This window comes from Schistocerca serialis, chromosome 4 (genome assembly GCF_023864345.2).
Source record: "Schistocerca serialis cubense isolate TAMUIC-IGC-003099 chromosome 4, iqSchSeri2.2, whole genome shotgun sequence".
NCBI classification, from domain to species: Eukaryota; Metazoa; Arthropoda; class Insecta; order Orthoptera; family Acrididae; genus Schistocerca; species Schistocerca serialis.
In genome coordinates, this window is record NC_064641.1 from 955,574,600 (window position 1) to 955,601,673 (window position 27,074).

Below are 27,074 nucleotides of genomic sequence, written 5' to 3' on the forward strand. Positions count from 1 at the left end.
TGCTGTAAGTCAACAACAACTGATCCAACCGTACATCAGACTTTAAATCATCCACACTCACAGGAGAAACCAGCACTCAGGTACATGCTTCGTAATCTCAACACAGTACCACTTAGCACAGAAACTACAAGAAAGAACTGTATATCATTACGAAAATAGCAACAAAGAATGGCTACAATAGCAATATAGTCACAAAATTAAACAACAAATAAAGTTAATATACACTCAAGCACCAAAGGAACTGGTACAGGCATGCGTATTCAAATACAAAGATACGTAAACAGGCAGAATGTGATGCTGCAGGCTGCAAAGCCTACCCATATAAGACAAGTGTCTGACTCAGTTGTTAGATCTGTTACTGCTGTTATAATGGCAGGTTGTCAAGATTTAAGTGAATTTGAACGTGGTGTTACAGTCGGCGCACAAGCAATGGGACACAGCATCTCTGAGGTAGCGATGAAGTGTGGATTTTCCCGCAAGACCATTTCACCAGTGTACCGTGAATATCAGGAATTCAGTGAAACATCAAATCTCCGACATCGCTGCGGCCTGAAAAAGATCTTGCAAGAACGAGACTAATAACGGAGAGAATCGTTCACAGTGACAAAAGTGCAGATTTCAATGCTGGGCCATCAAAAAGTGTCAGCGTGCGAACCATTCAACGAAACATCATCGATTTGGATTTTCGGAGCCGATGGCCTTATGTGCCTTGATGACTGCACGACACAAAGCCTTACACCTCGCCTGGGCCCGTCATCACCGACATTTTTTGGACTGTTGATGTCTGGAAACATGTTGTCTGGTCGGACAAGTTTCTTTTCAAGTTGTATAGAGCTGACGGACGTGTACGGGTATGGAGACAACCTCATGAATCCATGCTCCCTGCATGTCAGCAAAGGATTGTTCAAGCTGATGAAGGGTCTGTAATGGTGTGGGATGTGTGCAGTTTGTGTGATGTGGGGCCCCTGGTATGTGTAGATACGACTCTGACAGGTGACACGTACGTAAGCTTCCTTTTTGATCACCTGCATCAGTTAATGTCCATTGTGCATTCCGACGAACATGGGTAATTCCAACTGGACATTGCGACACCCCCCACGTGAAGAATTGTTATAGAGTGGCTCCAGTCTCCTGAGTTTAAAGACATTCGCTGGCCAGCAAACTCCTCAGATATCAGTATTACCTACCATATCTGTGATGCCTTGAAACGTGCTGTTCAGAAGAGATCACCACCCACTCGTACTCCTACGGATTTACGGACAGCCCCGCAACATTCATGGCGTCAGTTCCCTCCAGAACTACTTGAGACATTAGTCTAGTCCATGCCACGTCGTGTTGCGACACTTCTGCGTGCTCACGGGGCCCTACACCATATTGGGCAGGTGTACCAGTCTCTTTGGCTCTTCAGTGTATTATACACATACACATACAAAAACAACAGCACAACTAAACATCACACACACACAACCACACAAAACAATAGAACAACGACACAAAGAATACATGAGAACAAGAAAGATGATTCAAGATGGTACCTAATGACGTACAAGCCCAAACTTACGAGTGAAATAAGTAACAGTTTCAAAAGAAAAGGCATAAAAATAGCATTCAAAACAGAGAGTTGAATCCAAAAGTACTTTACAAAAATAACAAAAGCCAAAGACAGCTACCAGGAAGCATGAATATGCCAACTACAACGTAGCACATCTGATGGAAGATATGTAGAAAACCAGCAGAACATTTGACACCCGGTACAAGGAACATATCAGAGCACGTAATTTTGTGACAAGGAAAAGTTAGCCAACATGAAAAGACATAAAATAAATAATGAAAGACACCTTATGTGTTCACAAGCGAATTATCACGTATACAAAGCAAAGACTGAAAAGAAATTGCTACTGAATGATCTAGTGAATATGATTAACCACTCACTGTTTATACTGACTGATTATTTAACAGACATTATTCCCAGTAGATGTTAACAAATCCCATTTATCTCCCAAGTATATAAATGAAAAATGAATAAGGAAAAGAAATGATAATAAACAGTCAAAAGAAAAAAAAAGTTTGAAAATAAATAAGTAATACAATAGAAAATAGAAAAGGGACACACACACACACACACACACACACACACACACACACACACACACACATACAGAGAGAGAGAGAGAGAGAGAGAGAGAGAGAACATACATCAGTACACATGTAGGCGAAGGAAAAAAGTTGAAAGCAGAATCTGAGGAAGTTAGCAATACTTAACGGAAATGAATGACACTGTAGAGACAGAAAATAGCAGTTACAATGTTATATTTCGAAAACAGTGACCACAAGGAAAAACAGCTAACTTTCAACCAGATTGCCACATGAGAGAGAGCTATCTGAATTGCAAATGATGAATTAAGACGCCGATCTGTACATATTTTTTTTATTTTATCATAAAAATTTCAGTGAACTCTTTTAACGCTGTACACCACATGTGCAAACGGTAACTTACAAGTGCAAACAAAATATTCGTGTAAGATTTCGAAAGATTCACTGAAGAAGCCGTGCAACTAAGGTGAAACGCTTCCAGTTGCACAACTTAAATAAAAAAAAAAACTTAATATGCAGCATGAAAACCCCCTTTTTTTTCTTTTGGACTGTTTTCCCAAACATTTCTATTCAAGGAAATGGGAAAGAACATATATTTTTAATAGATTTTTTTGGTGTCGTAACTATTTTCTATATGGACACCGCTCACATTTAAACGTTTGTCGTTGCTCTCGGCAAATTTACCACTGTCTTCTGCATACTCAGTTGCACTAAGTTCTTGGACCAGTCACCGTTTTGTTCCGGTTCTTTGTATTATCGTGAAACAGGCAACAGAGGGCCACGTACATGAGTGCGAATTCCGATGCTAATCATTATAACAAGTTATTAACTGCGGCACTAGCTTCTTATGAAACTTCAATCACCAACTCTCTCCTACATTTTGTTGGTGGCCATCTGCGTAAAGAAATATCATCACCGTAATAAAATAAGGAAAATCAGAGCTCGCATGAAAGGATTTAAGTACTGGTTTCTCCGCGCGCTTTTAGTGAGTGAAACGGTTAGAGATATAACTTAAAGATTGTTCGATAAAGCCTCTGAGAGGTATTTAAACTATAAATTGTAGATTTGTAGATTATTAGATTAGTAGATGCAAATTTTTCCCCCAAAAGAACTTAAAGTTCGGAAAAGACATGGTATCCACTCGAGACAAACCCGGGCTGTGAGGCGAAGTTTGAGAAACTTCCCGCTTAGTCTGCGGAGCCAAATCTTTTGTCAAAGCAGCAGAATGCGGGCGAGCGTCATGGTGAAGAAGCACGAAACCGCTGGTGATCAGACCACGCAACGCGGCGCAGTCGGCGAGGCAACCCACACAGGGCCACTGCCCCTATGGTCTCTCCTGTAGGCAAAAAGTCGACAAGTAGGTCGCACTTCTGATCCCAAAACATTGCAGCCAAAACATTTTTGGTTCTCAAAATGTGTTCGACTTTTTTTGTTTTTGTTTTTGTTGGAATTCCTGAAAGATGCATAGCATTGATCGGCGTTTTGTCTTTGCACTTCGGCGTGAAACCCTGGTTCCGTCACCAGTAGCATCGAGTCAAAAACGTTAGTGCAGCTACCATTTGTTGCTTTTTTGTGTCCATGTGTCAAAAGCCGCGGAACTGATGAGGCATGCAAATTTCTATCTCCCAAATCACCGCCAGCATCTTGATAAAATCACTGTTAAGTTTCAACAAAACACCTCAATAGTGAAACTTCCGTCTTGTTAAATTTTTTCCTCGATTCTTGATTGGAGTTCGTCAGTCACAACATAAAACCCGTCGAAACGGTCTTATTCTTGTTCACCACTGAGCATGATGCACCACTTTCGAACTAAAGCTTCATTCGTCATATTTCTGTAGACATCGGATATCTGTCTGTAAACATCGACAGGGCGGTTAGTTGTTAGCGTCATACTGGTGCTAGAGGTTAAGAAGGCCTATGACACGGTTACGGGGTGCGGGGGACAACTACGTATCTCGTCATGTCAAAACGTTCGTCACTTCTAACATGATTGTCGCAAGACTTCGTGACTCTGAGAATCCACAGAGGAGGGGAATGAAAGAATCAGCCCCGTCTCTAACAATGAAAACACGTGAATACGAATGGAATGCCTACATTATCGATGAATTGCAATAAGAATTCATTAATTCGTACCTGGGTGAAGACACCGAGGAGTCGAAATGGAATGATCACAGAACATCAATCGTGGCTTTCAGTTCAGTGGTTGGGGACCGGGAAAGTGATAACAGCCGATAAAACTGACTGCTTACAATAAAAACACATGCAATGTCATCGTAGATCACAGTGTTATCCATACCAAATGCGTCTGACAGGAGATACTGCACAGATACAAAGAAGAGCAGCATGAATATTCACAGTTTTAACTGGCTCATGGGATTCCGTCACGGCAGTACCGGAAATCCTCAGATGCGCTGCTTACAGGGCTTCTAGAAGACAGCGGACACGTGGGCACCGCCCCCGCGTGGTCTGTGAAGTCAAGTTGGGACTCACCACAGGATGAGCGCGTTGCTATTCTGCCCGCGCAGCGTACGTGATCGAAACTGGAACACACATCGACATCTGACACATTGACAATGGTGTATACCTCCTGCGATGCACAGTACAGTGATTTTCACCTATATGTGTATGTGAAGATATACACAGCCCCTGATATAGTTATTTCGGAAAAGATTATGGGTGGGTCCTGTTGCTGGTGGTAGTTATCACCTGACAAAGCGAAATATTATGACAACATTTTGAACTGGCGGAACTTCCGACAGAAGGAAAAGAAGTAGTCGAAGACCCCAGACAGGCGTCTACTTCTAACTGGTGAACAGGAGTGAAGACCACTTCTCGAGAAGAATTCAGCACCCTTGCTGAAAACAAAAGCTAGTTACTCCCATCTCACAACATTGCTTCTTCCAACTGTCAGAGCTTCTGATGCAATGGCACTGCTTGGCGTCTGCTTTCTGGACGTTCTGTGGCGCGGTCTGGGACATGGGTGGATACTCCGACGTCAGCACCTTCCCTTTTCGCTCACTCTTGGTCTTCGCATTACCAACCGAGCGAGGCGGCTACAGCATGCAACGTTTCTCTGGCTGGAAAAGAGTTCAGTTTCCAGTGCAGGCATACAACTTGGGGTTTCGTCTAATCCCCCAAATGTATTAAGGCGAATGTGTAATGGCTACTTTGAAAAAAACTTTCTGTTTCCTTGTTCATCGTTGTTCTCTCCGAGTAAGTTGTCCACATTAACACCCCATCATGGACAGCGTGTAGCGAACTCTGTTGCTTTCTACTGACGCCAAAGCTATCTACCACCTATCCACAGTAAAAGTGAAGGACTACATGAGCTAGTGAAGGGAGTGGACAGTCCCATGAGCATACAGTGTGGAATGAGAGTAAACCAAAGAACGACGAATTTAACGAGGAGTTGCTGATATGAGGTTAGTTGTGAACTTAACATCGGAAATGGGGACCACGAAGTAGAGGTGAGAAGGAAATCCGTTACTGTGTAAGCAAAATAACTCGCGACAGTTGGAGCAAGCAGGAAGGTAGAAAACAAGCTAGCACAGGCACAGAGGGAATTTCTGGCCAAAGGGAGTTCAACCATCGGCCTTAGTTTGAGGAAGAAATTTGTGAGACTTTATCTCTGGATCACAGCGTTGTACGCAAATGAATCATGGATTCCTGGGAAACCGGAATCGAAGAGAGTAAGATGTGGTGCTACAGACATACGCTGAAAATCAGGGGGACCGATTACATGTGAAATTAAATTCCCGCAGAAATTAACGGCGGAGTAACATGTGGAAAACGTGGACAAGAAGAAGAAGAGACAAGATGATGGCTCATCTGTCAAGACATCAAGGAATAATTTGGATGGTAGTTGAAAGATTTGTACAACGTAAAAACTGTGGGGGAAGATTTGAGGTTGAAATATATGAAATAAACAATGAAGGACGTTGGGTGGAAGTGCTCCTCTCAGAGGCAGAGGCTGGCACAGGTGAGGAATTCGTGAAGGGCCACATCAAAGTAATCACAAGATCGATGAATGAAGCACAGGTCTGCGGATAATCGTGCCTGCCAGTAGGAATTGAGGGCCAAAGCCTAGGTCAAGGTCATGACAGCAACTTACCAGGCATATCCCAGCTCAGCAGGAACTGACTGCACTCCAGAGTGATTCCTGCCCTTTAGCGACCGTAGCGGGGTCCAAGTTTGTAAGCCAGATGACCGACCGTGTGTAAATATTTAGTACAGGGTGGGCAAAGTAAAACTGGCCCAGAAAATACAGAGACGAGCCAAAACATTATGATAACTGCACACCACGAGATTGAATGCTTCCTGGTGGTGTTGCGGGCACGTGACGTAGTAACGAAAGAATGTAAGAGAAAAAGAGATTAATGGGTAGTCTTTATAGCGAAGATACGGGCCGCAAATGCGGACATCCGCTGATATAAGCGGTTTCGACGAAGGACACATTGTAGTGGCGTTGCGGCTGATCCACGGAAATTGAAGGATGCTGAAATAACGAGGAGGCCGTATGTTATTGGACGACGACGAGTCATCACAAAGCGTAAGAGTCCGGTGGAAGCCTCACTGTGTAATCCAGGACGGGAAACGATCTGTGGCACGTTAGCCGACAGGGTACGACGCTGGTGCAGGCACAAGTGTTTCGGAGCACACCGTTCAAAGACCATTGGAGCTGTGATAAAAAACTGCTGTTTTGAAGAGCGCGCCGCAGCGCGCAGTGTGAAGCAGTCGCCCTCTGTTTCTGGTGGTGGCGCCGCTGTGGCAATCGCAGCTTCGTTGTCTCCCTCTGGCGAAAAAGGGGAAAGGTTGCCTGTTCACGTGCATTTAAGGGGCGCTATAAGCTCGCCAGGGGCAGATGGTCAGTCGGGCGAGTCTGGTCAGTTGGTCATCCGGGCCAGTGTGGGGCAGTAGTGTCTGTCTGTCGTCCGGAGTGCTAGTATGTGTTAGGCCGCCAGTCTGCTCGAGTTTGTTCAGGCAGTGGTCGTTGGCGGTTGGATCGATCGGTTGGTCGGTCACGCACTGAGACACAAGATGACTTGTCCGCCTCGAGCGTCGGCCTATGTGAGGTCTCCACGTGAGTCCAGTGGGCCGCGCCGTATAGCGAGTGGTAGTGGCTTCGCGGCCGAGACGAGAGCAACAGGAGTCAAACCACGACATCGGTCTGGCCGGTGCGAGCTGCGACACCGTGAGACGGGAGATCGGCGCGCCTTCCTGCGTCCGTTGAAGCGACTGGCAGCGGACGGTTCGGGAGAGCGATTTGAGGGTGCTGCGCCAGGTCTTCGCCAGACATCGCAGTTTATTAGAAGTTAAGTGATTCGTGATATGTTGTTTCATTTACTTGTTAAATTCTACTTGTTTCCTTGGCCAGTCTCTCGTCCCCATCTTGCTCGTCTGACTCCCGTCCGCATTTGTTAGACAGTTAGTGTCTGTCTGTCTGCCTGTCGGTCTGCTGTACGTTAATAGCTGCCTCTGTCATGTTTGTCTGACTCGGTGTTAACGAATTTATTGCTTGAAGTTTAACAGTCGAATTCCTGAAATATGTTTTTATCCCGCCTATCATTTTGAGAGGCGGTATATGTGTAAGGTTGAGCATGTTTGGCTAACCTTGTATATTTTATGTAACACTGCATTTCATGGGTTTTTATTTAAATGTCATTTTAGTATATTAAGTTGCCACCCTTCCACCGTAAGAGGTTTTTTTTTTTATCAAGTTGCATCTTCGGTGGCAAGTTCATCTATTAATGTTAGTGTTTTGTACCATTTCCATCCCTCCTATAGGGGTGCATAGTTTATGTGCTTGTGTGAGTTGGCCGGCCAGTGTGGCCGAGCGGTTCTAGGCTATTCAGTCTGGAACCGCGTGACCACTACGGTCGCAGGTTCGAATCCTGCGTCGGGCACGGATGTGTGTGATATCCTTAGGTTAGTTAGATTTAAGTAGTTCTAAGTTTTAGTGGACTGATGACCTCAGAAGTTAAGTCCTATAGTGCTCAGAGCCATTTGTGTGGGTTGTTAAAAATTTTAGTTTAAAGCAATCTGGTGTGTTGCAGATTTAACCAGTGTAGTTGTTCAGAGGGTGTTGTGAGCGGTCGTGACTACGGTCGTGTCAAAAGGAAGAGGCAAGGTTCTCAGCCCGAAAGCTCATAAAATCAAAATTTGTTCTTTCTGCCTCTGAATTAATTGTAACGTGGTATTTAGCGGGTGCTTCCTCATTATAATTTTAAATGTGTTTCAAAAAAACAAAAGGCTTTTAGGAATAAAATTTCCATTAATTGAAAGAAATTTGATTTGTTTTCATCAGTTACCCACTGGCAACTACTTCCACGCTCACATAGTGTGATTAAATGTGTTAATGTTCTTGATGAATCGCTAGTAAACAAAGTAAATTCTTAAGGAAAAGTTTTGAAAGTAAATTCACAGTTCACCATTTTTGAACATAGTAATTCACATCACACTGCTCTTAGTTTTCCTGCACAGACCCAACGACATCGTCCTTATAATTGTAGTGGGCACAGCATACTGAGTTTTCGCCGTGGATCAATATAAACGTGTCGCCTCTCGAATGACTGGCATTTCTTGTCACACCAGGTCAATAGTTGGGTCCTTACACGCCGCCATCCAGGCTGCACAAAACACGCGCCGCGCCACATATGCAGACCGGCGAGGGATGGGGTACATCGGGTTGGGCTCCCACGATATCTGTGGTGGTAATCGAAGGCATCATTACAGCTGTGAGCCACGTGAACATTATTGCGGACCACCTGCATGTTGGAAGTCTCCCCTTACGGCGATGACATCTTCCAGCAGGCTAAATGACCGTTTTGCAGGGTCAAAATCATGCTGCAGTGGTTTGAGAAGCATTGTAGCGAACTCACATTTACATCTTGGACAGCAAATGATCTGTACCTATTGGAACAGACATCGGCCACGAGTTGCGTGCTCGTAAACCACCATCGTGTAATTTGCGGGAATTGCTCGACCTGTGCGTAGACATTCTGGTGCCACACACTTCTGGAATCCTGTCAAGGACTTATAGAATCCATTGCAAGTAGAAACGCAGGTGGATTGGGATTGCACAGTTGATCAAGACGCTATTAGCAGGTGGTCCCTACATCTTTCTGTAGGAGCTCTGATTTCCCTTAGTTTACCATGGTGATCATTTCTCTCAATAGACCGTTTTCTTCGAGTAATTCATAATGCTGGAACACAATATACGTTCCAAAATCCTGTTGCATGTCGACCTTAATGATATGGGCCTGTAAGTTAGTGGATTACTCCTGCTGGTTCTCTTGTCCGTCCCAGGTAGCTGAGTTGTGAGCGCGATGGAAAGTCATACCTAACGGCCCGGGTTCGATCTCCGGCTGGTTCGGAGATTTTGTTTGCTCAGGGACTGGGTGTTGTGTTGTCGTTATCATCATCATTTCATCCCCATCGACACGCAAGTCGCCGAAGCGGCGTCAACTCGAAAGACTTGCACCAGGCGAACGGTCTACCAGACGGGAGCCCCTAACCACACGGCATTTATTAGCAGGTGGTCGTAATGTTCTGGCTCGTCGGCGTACATCATGCAACCTACGACAGGCAACCCACCTTACATTGTCCGCTACTGGAGCGGCTTGTCGCTTGCCTATCTCGAGATGGATGGCGCACTTACCGGGCCAGTTTTATTTTGTCCACCGCGTACAAGGTACCCTGAGACGCAATCGAGACCACGCTCGGAGTAAGCCTCCCTATCGGTAGCTATTCGTAGCTGAGAGCAGGCGCGTTAGCCGGGCTCGGGAGGCGGCCGCAGGTGTGTGGCGAGCGGCAGCAGGACTTTTTAATTAAGCGGTGGCAGGTGCGGCCGAGCGGGGCAGGAGGGCCCAGTAGGCGGCTAAGGAGAGCGCCTTCAGCACGCGCCTTTGCGCGCGCGCGGCAGGAAATTAAAGCGGAAACGCTAAAGAATGCCACCTTAATAACGCGGCCGGCGCGGGCTGCGCACCCGGCCTCCGAGCCCTCTGCAGTCGGCGTAATTACTCCGTTGTTCTCTTGTTCGAGTGTGCAGCGAAATCTTATTTCCAGGGTCCCGGTAACTCACCTGAATTGCCGTTCCGTGCCACCTGCGCAGTGTCGGCTTACTTTCAGTGGACAATAATATCGGATAGGATTACGGAATTTCCTACAGCGTGAAAGGATCCTTTCCGCTTAACAGATATTATAGTGACACAAGGAATATCGTGAGGACGAAACTTAACATTGACCTGAAGTACAGTTAATCTGGACGTTTGCTCTAAGTCTGAAGTTCTGGAATCAAACCCTCCTCCACTCTATTTGGCGCTGATGTAGGCAGATGAGACGATGCAGTATGACGGGAACGTGAAGCGCAGGTCTTCCACCTGTTCCATTTCTTACTCGACCAAACTCTTAACATTCGTAACTGGTCTTGCTCTGTCATCTTCCACTGGATACATTCGTCTACTCATGTAATAATTATACAAGGGCTATTCGGAAAAGTAGAGTGTGATGGCGTGCGAAATGGAAACCTCAGTGAAAATCCGATGAAGCTTCGCACAGATAGGTTGGGCAGTGCCTCTAATATGCCCGTCGATCGCGTCACATTGCTCTTTCCAGTTCTGAGTACACAGTGAGCACATAAAGACGCTTAGAGCAATAGTGTCTCCCGCCAAGTATGAGGCCCTGGTGTGAGATTTCGCCTGATGTCATGCAACCCACATAACACAGCTGTCATGCGCTTACTTCCGCATGACAATTCTCGACCGCAGTCTGTAGGCTCAATGAGGATGCTCCTGCTGCGTTTTCGATGGCAAGTGTTTGATCACCCGCAGTAGAACCGATAACTGGCTCTCCCTGAGTTTCATCTCTGTTCACATTAACCTCTGGCTATGAATACAACGTTCTCGCACAGACAACGTGCTGTAAACCAGCGTAGAGAATTGGCAGGAAGCTCAGGCTGACGAGAGTATTGATAAGTCGGTACAACGTTACGACAAATGTTTGAATCGGAGTGGCGACTATATAAAGAAGTAGCGGGAGTGTGTAGCTAACTGTTGCAAATAAAACACTTTTTTATTTCCACAGTGGTTTCCATTTTGCGACCGATCGGATCTTACTTTCGGTAGTAATCAAACAGAAATTTCACCTTCATTCAAGAACGTGGAGAAGATAAAATGTCGTTTCAGGTTACAAAATATTATGCAAGTAAGGCTCATATTATGGAGGAAAACACCCATATGGGCACAATAATAAATATCTTGTATGTTTTAAAACATGTGAACAGGACACAACTGTGTAACAGATTGTATTACTTGTCTGTCTCCATCATCGTATTACAAAATAGAGACAGGAAAATTAGATTTCTCACACACGTACAGATATTCACTTGCAATATTGTTTTGAGATTAAGTGATTATATATAATAGGTGTATTTCGATATACACCTTCCAATAGATGTACTTTCAGTGTATACCCCACAGACTGGGAACCTTTCTCACAGTAAAGGTGTACCAAAGGCATAGCATCAAAGGCGTTGCATCAGCAGACGATAGAGATTCAACCACGCTCACTGTCCTTTTCAACAATGGTTAATCGAGAGGATGAGGTAGGCCATTTTCCACTGAGTACGGCGCAACTGAATGTAAAATTGCAGCAGAACATACGGCGAATACGTCAGACGAACTGGGTATTTTGCGGATACGATTTATATTATTGCAAATTAAGGTCATTGCAGTGTTTTTGTAGAGACGACTGGTGGTTCTTTCTATCATTTCGATAGGAGCTTCACTTTCGCCTGTACACGATTGAATTAACATAATGTAGAAATATTTCAAAGCTTCCCTCCTTTCTGCGATAGCAGTGGTACACTCTTCATCCGACCAAACCGATGCAAGTTTGCTGCCCGGACGGAGCGGGCTACAGCGCGGGATCTGTATCGGTTCCGTGTTCCATAATTTGAAGTAAACCATCACAGTCTTCGCGGGTGTTTTTGGGTTTGGCGTAGTTGGTCATTTCCTCCACAATCTTCGCTTGATATGCTTTCTAGTCAGCATTTCTAGTGTTCCATTTGTAAAGGGGAGAGTGCTTTTTATCGGAACTAGTGCAGTATGGTACTGTTTCAAAACAGGTAGGTGGTACGAACCGCTGGGTTCCTGCAGTACCTCCAACGTATCGGCTTTAACAATGGTAGGCGATGAGAAAGAAGTGCCTACTGCACAGAGGCGTTATCCTGGCCTGCTTAGCCGAGTAGGTGTACCACCGTTCAGTATTGTAAGATCGTCTTATTGTATTACCTTTGATTTCAGCCTTCCTGTTCTGTCGGTATGTGCCAGATCCCAAGGCGAATTATGCACACTGAGATCACGTGTGATTCTCATTAGGTGCTCAATACCAGCGATAAATTCACGCAGTTGTTTACAAGTTTTATTCCTGTCTGGTGCTCGGTATATTTGTAAGAGGTTTACAGCCAATTACGTCCAGAAGCTTTTAAACTCTCTCCCGCGTCATCGACAATCTCAGCACTGAGATCCAGTACAGGAATATGCAGTCGATTCCATGTTTAATCACGATAGCAGCACTCCATAGACACCATAGCTATCTTTTCGCAGGAGCTGATAGCCCGGAAATGAAATATGCTGAGTTGGTTGTAACCGAGTCTTTACAAGAGCGCAGATTGGTATGTCTCGTGTTCTGAGAAAATCAGGCAAATTCTTTGCATCTGATCTCAGCGAGCGCGCATTCCACCGTAATATTCGAGGGGGTACATGCAAATTTTCAAGGTATTCATGTACTGAAAAAACTATTGAAGACAGAACCTTGAAACTTGGATAGGCGATTTCCGGTAATCACTGCTTTAATCCAGTGCAGATTGAGGAGCATCGAATTTTTACAGTTCTGTAGACATTTCCTTAAAAAATTGGGTTACAATTTAAAAAAAAATTTTTTTTTTGAGCCTGAGTCAAACGAACTTACAAAGCCAAATGTGCATCTGTTTATTGTTTATTTGGAACGACTGCAGAAAATTTCAAGTTTCTGTGAGACATAGTTCTGAAAATAATGGTATCTACAGGACAAAGATTTGTATATTACTTCTCCTCTTTCGTTCTTGCTCCTCTCTGTTTCCTCACTTGTTTTGTACAATTTAATGCAGATATGCCTACTTCACGAACTCTTGAAAAATCAATATTTTGTAACGCTAGTCTTGTGTTTGCACCTGAATTGACTCCTAGTCTCTCCAGTGCTTCAATTTTTCCTGATTCGCCATGACTAAAATATAAAACGGAATCTAATGCGCCAAATTTTAAAGTTTCGCAGTGTACGAACACCGTTTTTGGCAGATAATTCCAAATTACAGAGTTTCATTGAGATTTCGAGTTTTATCATGCAAGCGCTTCTTAAGTAGATCATTATTTGCAAATGTCTCTTAAGTATAGGTTTTATTGTGCTGATACCTGCAGGTGGTAAAAAGTGTTTATGTTCGTAATTTTCGCCAGAACTTGATGTCTGTTTATATTTGGACGAACTGTCAGCACCACTTGAGCAAAGGTTGTGTTGTGGAACCTCGTCACTTGATATCTTATGGAAACCAAAATGCCTATGCACCTCTTCTCATACTTCCTATATCATTACAGTTCCTTCATATGGCTAACCTACAATAACTATGCAGCTTGTCTATTTCATAATTTGTGTGTTGTTCTTTCCTTCAAATTTTTTCTCTTTCTAATTTATTTCTTGCATTTTCCATTTGAAGGGTCTCAGCCTATGCCTTATGCATATGCCTTTGTATCTGAATGTCAAAGGTACATGGCTTCTCTTCACAAATTGTTGCAGGGGCCTTCGTGTAGCCATCACCGAGATATTTCGTGTACATGACACCTCTAACAATGACAGAATGCTGACAAATTTTTCGTATTCCATCCACCTCCATACCTCCATTGGTCCATTATAATTATTTTTACAGATGTGTCTTACTCCTGGATCACTGAGACAAATAAAGCAAACCTTACTCATCGCTTTTACACAAAAATCTTTTCCAGCGTCAAAACGTGAGACACGATGCGACTGAGAGATGTGCGCCCATGTGTGAACTCAGTGCTATTCAGGAACTTTCATGAAGTGTTACAATGATTAACTTTTCTCCAGCCGCGGAGTATCCTGGTCTATGTACTTTTGGATCAAAGTGTTCTACGTTGTTTTCCTGGGTTGTGCTCTCATTGCGCCTTAACTGCCACAAGACTTAGCATAAGTGTCTGAGCAACTATGAGCACAAAGAAAATGTTCTGTCATCGTCAAAAACAGTGTCGGTATACGCAGGTAACAGTAATAATCATGGGAGTTTCGCCGGAAAGTATTAATTCTCAGTCTATTAAGTACGTACATACTATCATGTTTGCTCAAGTCTTTTGTAAGTTCTTATGTAAAACAGAAAAGATATCAGTCACTCTTTTAGAACAAAGTCACAAAAATACGGGCAGCATCATGGAGATCAAGTTTATCTCCTACCTTTTACACATTTTCGGTTTTTGGTTGCATAAACTGTGTCTGTTTCTTCTGTCACTGCAATAGCATAACACAAAAATTTTATAAAAAACTTCCACATATGTGAACTTCCGCACGGAAGTGATATTTATTCTCAAATGCTACATCAAGAGGGTGTATTAAGGTCAAATCGAAGGGTTTAACAAGAACAGACAGGCTGAGAAATGAGACCATCCGGAAGAATATACGGATTCATAACTCAACTGCAATAATTACGGGCACTGAAAACAATGTTCTTTGCATGGCGTCTAATGCTTTCCAAAACAAATGCCCTCGCCGAAGAATAGGCGTTAGCAAACCGAGGAGAAAGTGGAAAGATAAAGATTTCGCAACGGATTAACTTGTCTAATGCTTGATGGGGAAAAGGAAGACGAAAAAAGGGAAGAAGAAGAAGAAGGAGAAGAAGACGATGATGATGAAAGATATGGAAGGAAGGAAGCGATCAGCGGAATAAAGTCACTGACAGAAAGGACGAACGCTAGTTTCGAACTTATCCTCCATATTGGATGGACCGAACATCGAATGTATGAAAATGTGGATTTGAAGGACCCAAGAGCTACCAGTTGGCAAAAAACTGTGTGAAGAAGTTTAATGTCGTGTGATTAAAACTGCTGAGCTTCTGCCAACGAATTTTGAGGGTAGAGGCGCTACTGTACGAGCTATGAACACTGGATGGAAATGGCTGTGTAGCGGTGCCTCTTGCTGAATAGCGGTGGGAGTGTTTAATTACTGCGTGATATTTTTTCTGTTTAAAAACTTTTTTTCTCTATTGTAATTTCAGCCCCTCGTTTCAGACGGGCGTGAATGGGCTGGCAACAGTGTAATATTCGGCTGTTCATGCGATAGAAATTAAGAGATACACAGGTGGGATAAAAATTTTAAAAGGATGAACTATAGGCAGATGTGTAAATAGTTGTACATAAAAGGATGCTTTATACATATGACGTGTAAGTAACACGTAGGGAAACGTTCGATGAGCCTTTAAAACAACATTATATGACATTTAAAAGCAATGAATTCTGACAAACTTAAAATAAACACCGCACTGTATTACATTTCACTACAACTTCGTTTGGAGGAGTAACGGGAAAAGGGGCAGTGGGTAGGTTCTTTGCGTCAGTTAATTTGTTTATGGAGCTGCTGGGTTCAGGTGAGCTGGGGAACGGGGATAGGTGTAATGTGGGAGCACGGTTAGTGGTAAAACGTGTGACTCGGAATAGAGGCAGGCAAGATGGAGGCAACAAAATGGTCATGTGACGAAAGAAAACGGACCAGGAGAAGGCAGGGCAGCCCTTCAATCGGAAAGGGCTAGGGAGGAGCAAAGTAGAACTGATAGGGTGGTACCGCAGTGAAGGAGTTAGAGTCTGTTAAAAGCGCGCTGGTGCATTATACGGAGAGCGTGCGAGTATGGACTAACAGCGGGGTGCAGCCGCACACCAGGTGTGTCAAGGGGACATAGGTGAGATGATAGGGTTGTCTGAAGGGATTTTACGTGTAGGTTAGGATATACCAAGGTGAGAGTGTAGGTAGGGAAAAAGAGACGAGGTCGTAAGGCATACCTGGAGGGCCGATAAGTGTATATGGGAACCTAGGCGAAGAGTGTGGCCTTCAGGATTTGCAAGGATTGATAGATTCTCAGTGGAGCAAACTTTCCAAGAAAATTTGCGTATGAGAAGATGGCCCAGATCAAGGCTTTACAGTGTGAAGATGGTAGAGGTGAGAAGCTTTAGTCTCTTGTTGGATAGTTACCAGGTAGGGTTTTCATCTTAGTTTGCGATCAGGGGGGCACTTTCGCCTTATAGTTCCTAATTACAGGTAAATTCATCATCTGCAACAAGGCTGTGAATAAAATTAATATTTTTTGCCATCGCATTACCCCTTTCACTACGCATTAAGTACACTCTGCATGCAGATAACAAAAGAACGCTGTTCTGGCATATCAGTAGATAAAGTACTTGTATAACACTTAGCAACGTAGCATTCTAGTAAAGTAAGAGCAATGTTTCCAAGTATTGCAACATTTCCACCAAAATCAGTTTCTCTTTTTACGTCTGTTGCTGCACTCACATAAAAAATAAAGTCAAGAATAAATCTAGTTTCACAATCATATAGCACAAAAAAGTTTACGCGAGATCTGTGGCGGTCGAATGGACTGTATTGTTCTAATAAGTCATCACTTTTCTAACTAAACTTTTGTCAGCGTACAAATTTTTAAGAGGATGGAAAGCGTCTGGTAATGCTTTTCTTACATGAATCATAATTCGTATTATTTTCCATATTTTGTCATCTCTACGATCTGCTCTGTTGCCAACAAAGTGTGACATTCTTAATTACAGAACGTACCTACTTCATTGCATGATTTCGCAAACATTGGAGTAGACTGTAACGGACCGTTGGACGAAAAACTATTTATTTTACTTTATTTTCATTTGAGCCATCAGAAAATTTACGGCAAGGAAACGGTCAATTTCGCCACTGTTTGTGTTTCTCCAACGTGACAATCTTTATTTTTCACTGACGTCGTTGCAAAGGTACTCGTAAGGTAAATCACGTTGTTCAGCTAAGTAGTCCACTATTTCACGTCTAAAAAAAGAAAAAAACACTTTGAAGCACTCATATAAGGGAGACGAATTAGCTAAACTGGCGATTTTGCAACCGGAATGAGTGTTATCTAAGTTATACACTATGAGGTCCAAATCAGAGTCCTTCCATCTAAAATCGCCTGTTTTCCGTCAGGCATGTGCTCAGGTTCTTCTTCGGAATCGGAGGTAGAATCGATGCTAACATCAAAATCCGGATCTGCATTCACTTGTTGAGCGTTTGCTGGTTCACCAGTATTTTGAATATTTGTGGTGACGGGTTCACCTAACAGGCTCATCGGCATCACTGTGTGTCCAGTCACAAGCAGCTGCATGGTGAAGTCCTCGACGTCGCTTCGGTTTGGAAGATTCAGCAGTTCATCTTCGCGAAACGGACGGCAACGTCATTTTAATCGATAGCACGGAAAACGCAGGAGACAAACTAAGTAAAGTAACGATACGAACGACTTCTAAAGAGAATTCAGTAGTCAGCAAGTCTTCGGATAAATCCCAGTATATTTATAGTCAGACCACAGACTTGTGCACAAATCTTCTCCGACTTGCTGCCCGGGTACTGCAAAGAGTGGAATCTTTCTGCAGCGGGAAACAGCTGTAAATATTTTTCATAGCATTTACTACTCAGGATAAAACACCTAAAACTTGAACCGCAGATATTGTGCAAATGGAAAGTGTTATTAATTTCCAAAAGGGATGAGTAATTAGGGACTCTTATTGTTAGTCAATAAACAGCTTGAACAATATTTAAAAACTGTATTTTTTGTTGAAACATACATTATTTTTTTGACAATGGGACAGTGTGTATTGACAGTAACACATTACAAGTAGGGTCCATTAGAATGTCAGTGGTGTTTGTTACATAACTAGTGCCAGGCATTTACGAGATATAGTATTTTGAGGAGTTTCCACACAGATTAGGTAGTGAGTGGACGATGGGGTTTACCAATGCAGAAATAGCCGACATGCTCATTGTGTATGGGCGACATGCTCATAGTGTATGGAGAGTGGAGGAAGAAAGCAGTTCGTTCTTGCATGGTGTATGCGGCAAGATATCTCAATAGACGACAACCATCCCATCAGTTATTAATCAGCCTCTTCAACCATTTACTTGGAAGTGGTAGAGTAACACCTAGACACCGTAACAGAAGGTAGCAAGTCACGACAGGAGAGGGGGAAATCAATGTTATTGCAGTTGTTGCAGTTATTACGCATCACATCTCTCTCCACCAACAACGGCATGGACACAATAATGGGAATCGTGTTAACTTCTGCACATGAGCATTAAGACGATGCTCCGGTTGTATCGTGTATCTTGTTTAGTGATCAAGACACAGTTACCAATAATAGCGAGGTAAACCGAGGAAACAGGCACTATTGGTCTGTTGACAATCCCCATTGGAACGTCTGCGTCCGTGGAGCATAACCGTGTGGTGTGGAATAGTGAACTATCGACTCACAGGCCTGTGATTCATAGACAGAACACTGAGCACGCACAAGTATCACAGCCTCCTAACACACAATCTTCCATGGATGCTAGAAAGCGTTCCTCTGCAGACTAGGAGGAAGCTGTCGTACCAACATGACTTGTCCAGCCCATAGTGGACGTAGTTTGTCTCCACAACTTTTTTTCCAAATCGCTGGATTGGACACAGCGAACCTAACGTGTACCTTGTGTGGCCCTTTCCCCGGATTTGACGAGTGTAGACCTTTTTCGGTGGGGATAGCTGGAAGACGTAAGGACAGACCAACTATGACGATATGAAACGACAGATTACTACAGCCTGTTCGGACACCTCGGCTGAAATGCTAGCACGTGTGCAGCAGTCGTTCCATACCAGAATGGAAGCGTGTATTTCCGCTGCCGGTGGTCGTATTGAACACCACCTGTCATGGTCAGTGGTCTCGTTACTGGTCAGAATTAAGTATGCACTTGTATTGCTCCTTAGTGTGTTCTAGCACAGATATTGCACAAATGACACTATAGAAACTTTTCAGAATAGGAGATCTCGTAACCGAGTCACAGTAGAATCCTGCAAGAAAAACTACTGACATTCAAATTTACCCTATTTTAATCTGTTAATGTCAATAGGCATTGTTTCACTTTGTATGCTTATACAAAAGATACACCTTCTTGGTATCATTCCAATCCGTTGATGGGCTAACAATATGAACCCCTGCCAGCCAATCCATTCTGAGAAAACATGTCAATAGTACTTTCCATTTCCGCAATATTTATTGCGCAAGTATTAGGTGGTTCACCCTGTATATACGCCTGGAGCATTGAAGCGGCTAGCGTATAAATACACTACTGGCCATTAAAAATGTTACACCAAGATGAAATGCAGATGATAAACGGGTATTCATTGGACAAATATATTGTACTAGAACTGACAGGCGATTACATTTTCACGCAATTTGGGTGCATAAATCCTGAGAAATCAGTACCCAGGACAACCACCTATGGCCGTAATAACGACCTTGATACGCCTGGGCATTGAGTCAAACAGAGCTTGGATGGCGTGTACAGGTACAGCTGCAATGCAGCTTCAACACAATACCACAGTTCATCAAGACTACTGACTAGCGTTTTGTGACGAGCCAGTTGCTCGGCCACCATTGACCACACGTTTTCAATTGGTGAGAGATCCGGAGAATGTGCTGGCCAGGGCAGCAGTCGAACATTTTCTGTGTCCAGAAAGGCCCGTATAGGACCTATAACATGCGGTCGTTCATTACCCTGCTGAAATGTAGGGTTTCGCAGGGATTGAATAAAGGGTAGAGCCACGGGTCGTAAAACATCTGAACTGTAACGTCCACTGCTCAAAGTGCCGTCAGTGCCAACAACAGGTGACCGAGACGTGTAACCAATGGCACCCCATACCATCACGCCAGGTGATACGCCAGTATGGCGATGACGAATACACGCTTCCAATGTGCGTTCACCGTGATGTCGCCAGGCACGGATGCGACCATCATGATGCTGTCAACAGAACCTGGATTCATCCGAAAAAATGACGTTTTTGCCATTCGTGAATCCAGGTTCGTCGTTGAGTACACCATCGCACCCGCTCCTGTCTGTGATGCAGCGTCAAGGGTAACCGCAGCCATGGTCTCCGAGCTGATGGTCCATGCTGCTCCAAACGTCGTCGAACTGTTCCTGCAGATGGTTGCTGTCTTGCAAACGTCCCTATCTCTTGACTCAGGGATCGAGACGTGGCTGCACGATCCGTTACAGCCATCCAGATAAGATGCCTGTCTTCTCGACTGCTAGTGATACAAGGCCGTTGGGATCCAGCACGGCGTTCCGTATTACCCTCCTGAACCCCCCGATTCCATATTCTGCTAACAGTCACTGGATCTCGACCAACGCGAGCAGTAATGTCGCGATACGATAAACCGCAATCGCGATAGGATACAATCCGACCTTTATCAAAGTCGGAAACGTGATGGTACGGATTTCTCCTCCTCACACGAGGCATCACAACAACGTTTCACCAGGCAACGCCGGTCACCTGCTGTTTGTGTATGAGAAATCGGTTGGAAACTTTCCTCATGTCAGCACGTTGTAGGAGTCGCCACCGGCTCCAACCTTGTGTGAATGCTCTGAAAAGCTAATCATTTGCATGTAACAGCATCTTCTTCCTGTCGGTTAAATTTCGCGTATGTAGCACGTCATCTTCGTGATGTAGCAATCTTAATGGCCAGTAGTGTAATTTACCCTACTTTTAGTTTGTTAATGTCAATAGGCATTGTTCCACTTAAAAAGTGTATGCTTATACAAAAAATACATCTTCTAGGTATTATTACAATCTGTTGATTGGCTAACAATACGAAAACCTGCCAGCCAATCCATTATGTGAAAACCTCACATCGGTAACACTTTCCATTTCCGCAATATTTATTGTGCAAGTGTTCGGTGATTCGCTCTTATATACGCCTGGAGCATTGAAGGGGCTGGCGTATATATACGTGTGGAGCAGTGAAAGGGTTAACGTACAGTATGAAGAGTAAGTGTCACTATAAATTTCTCGAGGTCACATAGAATTTGATCACAGATCTTTCGACAGCTTTCCATCAAAAATTAACATGCTGTGTCCTCCCTACCAAGAAATACACAATCAAGACACAAATTTCACTTCATACCGTTTACGATCGTACTTTGGTGCACTACTTTGATATTGAACTCAATAAAATTCATTCAGGGAGAAGTGGAATACTGCATCCACTTTGTTGATTACCTTCATCCACGGCATTCAGTACATCATGTCATAAAAGCGGAAGCTGGGTTTCGCATACCAATGTTTTCGATACCCATACAAGCCGGCATGAAGGAGCTCATCCTCATAGAAATACCACCCTTATGTTTGAGCCAAGAATATGGTCTAAGATCCTAAAACGATCTGTTGCCGGTAATACTGGATGTTACGGCGGGAGCTCGCGGAGTGAGAACATGAAGAAAGCGGCAATCCATGGAACTATGCGGAGACCCGAAACCGGCTTTGTTTCTGGCGACATCCGTCGGGCAGCTACAAATATTACTTAAGCTTATCTCTGGCATTGGCGCACTCTGACGCACTCGACCAATAGGTATAGCGACATGTGTGCCATAAATGGAGCTTCCACATGTTATGTCTCTCCTGTGTCAGGAGAGACATAACATGTGGAAGCTCCATTTATGGCACACATGTCGCTATACCTATTGGTCGAGTGCGTCAGAGTGCGCCAATGCCAGAGATAAGCCTAGCATAATCTCCAAACAGACAGCAGACACGCACACGACACATACGCGCTCACGTTCTCCGGAGCATCAAATCCCGTCTTCTGAGCTGCTGCAAATCGAACATGCGTCGCATCGGCTCGGAAGTCAAGTCAAACGCAGCACCACTCCACTGGACCTCGAGAGTTGCAACGGCTACGACCCACGGAACACCACGTCTAATCAACTCGCTTATCCCAATGGGACTACATACATACAATACCGCTCTCATCCATTGAGTGCCTGATCGGGTGAATGAATTTACGTTGCGGAAAATTCCAACTCCGCAGCTACCAACTGTTCACAATTTGGCTGACCTAAATGAGCATCTACGGGCCAATTATCGGTTCTCTATGGAAATACAATACGGGTTGTTGAGCAGCAAAAGTTACTTAAATGTAATTCATCCTCATTGCACAGTTCACTAGATGAAACAGTATTTAAAAATTCCTTCACCTCTGCTGCTAGCTTCTAAAAACATCCATTATCCTCTACACGTGATACGTTACTTATTGAGAACATATTCAAAATTCTGCGAAGGTAGTACCTAAACACGGTTGACGTATTACCTAACCGATTGGAATACGTGATTACCATTGCGTGGGTTGCACTTGCTTTTGTACTTATCTTCGAGCAGAAAGGGCATCAGCCTCCCCTCAGAACATTTCTGTGTTCGCAGCAGAGGTAGGCCGGCCGTTGTGGCCGAGCGATTCTAGGCGCTTCAGTCCGGAACCGCGCTGCTGCTCCGGTTGCAGGATCGAATCCTGCCTCGGGTATGGATGTGTGTGATGTCCTTAGCTTAGTTCGATTTAACTGGTTCTAAGTCTAGGGGACTGATGACATCGGATGTTAAGTCCCATAGAGCTCGGAGTCATTTGACTTTTTGAGCAGAGATAATGATATACGTAATAACATCCATCTAATTCGTTATGTCAATTTCAATGGTTATAGTAGAAATATCTGTCGCAACACGTTTCGAAGTGAGTGTTGTAAAGCAACGTTTCGGAAAATTGCTATGGCTGGAAGTAAACGTACGAAGCAATACAAACTACGGGTGTGTGTAGAACATTCTGCCAGCAATAAGTCACTAAAATTACAGAGAGATAAGAGACAACCAGGTCCAACACTCCGTTTCCTTTGTGACGGAAAAGGGGTCAGCGCTACATTAAGCTCAGTCACTGAAGTGCTATGAAACGAACAGGAAGAGTGGAGGTAAGCGCCGCTGTAGTCGTCGACAGCAAAGGGCACAATGTCACTGGATGAGTCAGTGTCAGTTTCGCAGGTTTTGTGGTCCCACGAAAAGGCCTTCTGCTTTATATTTGGACTCAAAGGTGATTTTCTGTTTCATAGTTCAGGGGCAGCATTGATTCGTAAGTCAGACAGACTGGGTGTAAGCAATGTCCGTAAGGCAATCCGAGGCAGAGCCTGATGCACTGATATCATTCGTTAGTCAAAAGATCACTCAGTAAACAAAGATGCCACTAGGAATCAGACGCGATATGCATGTGGCTTTTCTCTTCTCTCTCTCTCTCTCTCTCTCTCTCTCTCTCTCTCTCTCCCTCCCTCCCTCCCTCTCCATCTCCATATCTGTCTACCTCTCCGTGTTTGAAAGATGCTGATCTGACTGGAGTAGTGTCTGGATGCTGATTTTTGGGTTCGCTTTGATGATGTACTTTGGAACCACAACATGTGGAATTTTCTGTTACTTTCCACCATTCAACGGCGACATTTTAGTCCCTGGGATTATTTACAGTTTTCCCTGTGACGAAAAGTTGCCAACTGCCGCCATCATTTCTAAATTCTGCTCACCTGCCAGTATGGTGGTACAGTGCAGTCTTGGGCTGCTGTTCCGACGATTTCAGACTGCTTATGATATCTCGTAGTAACTTCATTTTTCAGTGCTATTGCTGACATGGTGGTGGTGATAAGTTCCTATGGGATCAAACTGCTGAGGTCATTGGTCCCTAGCCTTACCCACCACTTAATCTAACTTAAACTAACTTACACTAAGGACAAACGCACCCCATGCCCGAGGGAGGACTCGAACCTCCGACGGGGGGAGGCGCGCGAACTACGGCAAGGCGCCTCAGAACGCACTGCTACCCCGCGCGGTTGTGCAATTTTGAGTTGGCCCCTAGACTGCGGTTAAGTTCTTCATTTAATGTAATCCTAATTAGTAGGATACTCGTGTAGTACAGCGTGGGGATCCATTCTGTATCCCTTGCAATACATGCCTCCCCGTTTTGCTAGTCGTCGTCCATGTGGTGCAACCATATGTAAGTGATTCTAGGATCTCCTGTATGTGAGGTCGCTGTTTTGTCTCCGTTTCTAAATGTTAACTGAGGAAGAACGGATATAGCGCTAGGGGCAGTTGTTTCTAGCCGGCCGGTAGATCGCTAGCCGATAGATCTGTACCTACAGATTGGAAAATTGCGCTGGTCGCACCAGTGTTTAAGGAGGGTAGTAGGAGTAATCCATCGAACTACAGACCTATATCACTGACGTCGGTTTGGAGTAGGGTCTTGGAGCATATACTGTATTCAAACATTATGAACCACCTCGAAGGGAACGATCTATTGATACGTAATCAGCATGGTTTCAGAAAACATCGTTCTTGTGCAACGCAGCTAGCTCTTTATTCGCACGAAGTAATGGCCGCTATCGACAAGGGATCTCAGGTTGATTCCGTATTTCTGGATTTCCGGAAAGCTTTTGACACCGTTCCTCACAAGCGACTTCTAATCAAGCTGCGGGTCTATGGGGTATCGTCTCAGTTGTGCGACTGGATTCGTGATTTCCTGTCAGGAAGGTCGCAGTTCGTAGTAATAGCCGGCAAATCATCGAGTAAAACTGAAGTGATATCAGGTGTTCCCCAGGGAAGCGTCCTGGGACCTCTGTTGTTCCTGATCTATATAAACGACCTGGGTGACAATCTGAGCAGTTCTCTTAGGTAGTTCGCAAATGTTGCTGTAATTTACCGTCTAGTAAGGTCATCCGAAGACCAGCATCAGTTGCAAAGCGATTTAGAAAAGATTGTTGTATGGTGTGGCAGGTGGCAGTTGACGCTAAATAACGAAAAGTGTGAGGTGGTCCAGATGAGTTCCAAAAGAAACACGTTGGAATTCGATTACTCGATAAATAGTACAATTCTCAAGGCTGTCAATTCAACTCAGTACCTGGATGTTAAAATTATGAACAACTTCAGTTGGAAAGACCACATAGATAATATTGTGGGGAAGGCGAGCCAAAGGTTGCGTTTCATTGGCAGGACACTTAGAAGATGCAACAAGTCCACTCAAGAGACAGCTTACACTACACTCGTTCGTCCTCTGTTAGAACATTGCTGTGCGGTGTGGGATCCTTACCAGGTGGGATTGACGGAGGACATCGAAAAGGTGCAAAAAAGAGCAGCTCGTTTTGTATTATCACGTAATAGGGGAGAGAGTGTGGCAGATATGATACGCGAGTTGGGATGGAAGTCATTAAAGCAAAGACGTTTTTCGTCGCGGCGAGATCTATTTACGAAATTTCAGTCGCCAACTTTCTCTTCCGAATGCGAAAATATTTTGTTGGGCCCAACCTACATAGGTAGGAATGATCATCAAAATAAAATAAGAGAAATCAGAGCTCGAACAGAAAGGTTTAGGTGTTCATTTTTCCCGCGCGCTGTTCGGGAGTGGAATGGTAGAGAGATAGTATGATTGTGGTTCGATGAACCCTCTGCCAAGCAATTAAATGTGAATTGCAGAGTAGTCATGTAGATGTAGATGTAGCCCTGGACGGGCGGAACAGCGCAGGCCACGTGACACCGACTGCGTGGCTTTGAGGTCACGTGCAGACAGCCTGCGTCCTCTCCGCTCACAGGAACCGACGTCACAATGAAGCCGTCCTCCGTATTGTCGCCGGAAACTTCCGCAATCAGCTCCATGTATACGTCTAATGACTACACCCCTGCGTCAGAGGTGCCCTCTTTGTTATCGTGGTCTGTCTCCGGAAGTAGCTCCGTATTTACGTTTTATGTTGCAGGCCGAGACACAACGGGTAGCCTGTCCTTCTTCTGCTGTGATGTGTATATGGAATCAGCGTGTAGAAGACGGCCGCATGCAGATAGGCACCTTACTATCACGAAGTGTCCACGGAAACGGTTTATTGCCACCTTAACGGCCCGAGTTTCGTTCGCTGAGTTGCTTTGGCACTGGGATACAGCTACGATTGTGAACCTGTCTGCGTCGACTGTCACACACAGCCTGCTACGTGGTCAATGCACGTCGCTGCCTCGGATTTCATTGCATAAAAATTACAACACGCGAAACCGCAAAAGTCAATAACATTGGCGGTATTTTGAGTGCCAAAGTGTAGAGATTTCAGACAAGTCGTGCTTGAACCTGAACCCCAGTAAGAGTCAAATACACTTCTGGTTCAAATGCGGCGCCTAGACCCGGCGGAGGTTCGAGTCCTCCCTCGAGCATGTGTGTGTGTGTTTGTCCTTAGGATAATTTAGGTTAAGTAGTGTGTAAGCTTAATGACTGATGACCTTAGCAGTTAAGTCCAATAAGATTTCACACGCATTTGAACTTTTTTTTGTAGCGACTGGAAATCTAATAGAACGTATTATGTATTGATACAATGGATAAGCCACTCTCCCTGTCCACTCAACTTCATATACTCCACTACAGCAGTAAAACAAGCAGACGCATATGTCGAACAATGTGCAAGCCTTCTTTGTATAGCGACAGGTGTCAAACCACACGGGCAGCGTACGTGTCGATCAATAAACATGTCTGGCGTACGGTTGGTCAGCAACTTGTCCCTATGGATTTTCCAACAAGCACTACTGGTGCTTTGTGTTCCATCCTGAAATCTGTTCTCCTTACCGAAAACACAATGACAACTAGGCTTTCTAAATTTTCAGCTGGACTTCCGAAAAAAGACAACAATATTGCATTATGGTTTGAAAGTAGATATTTACCAATGCCATGATGGGGAATATACCTACACAATGGAGACAACTACTAGTACATCAATATCGGTGAACATCCCATACATGCGAAAGAAATATGCTGTCTATGAAGCATCTTAGTTGAAGCATTGCA

At 44.2% G+C, this 27,074-nt stretch overlaps 1 protein-coding gene across 1 annotated transcript in view; it reads right to left on the reverse strand.

Annotated features, from left to right (window-relative positions):
- Nucleotides 1-27,074, reverse strand: part of LOC126474854 (collagen alpha-1(XVIII) chain-like) — a 513,154-nt gene that overhangs the window by 329,701 nt on the left and 156,379 nt on the right. The gene's annotated exons all lie outside the window — the stretch shown is intronic.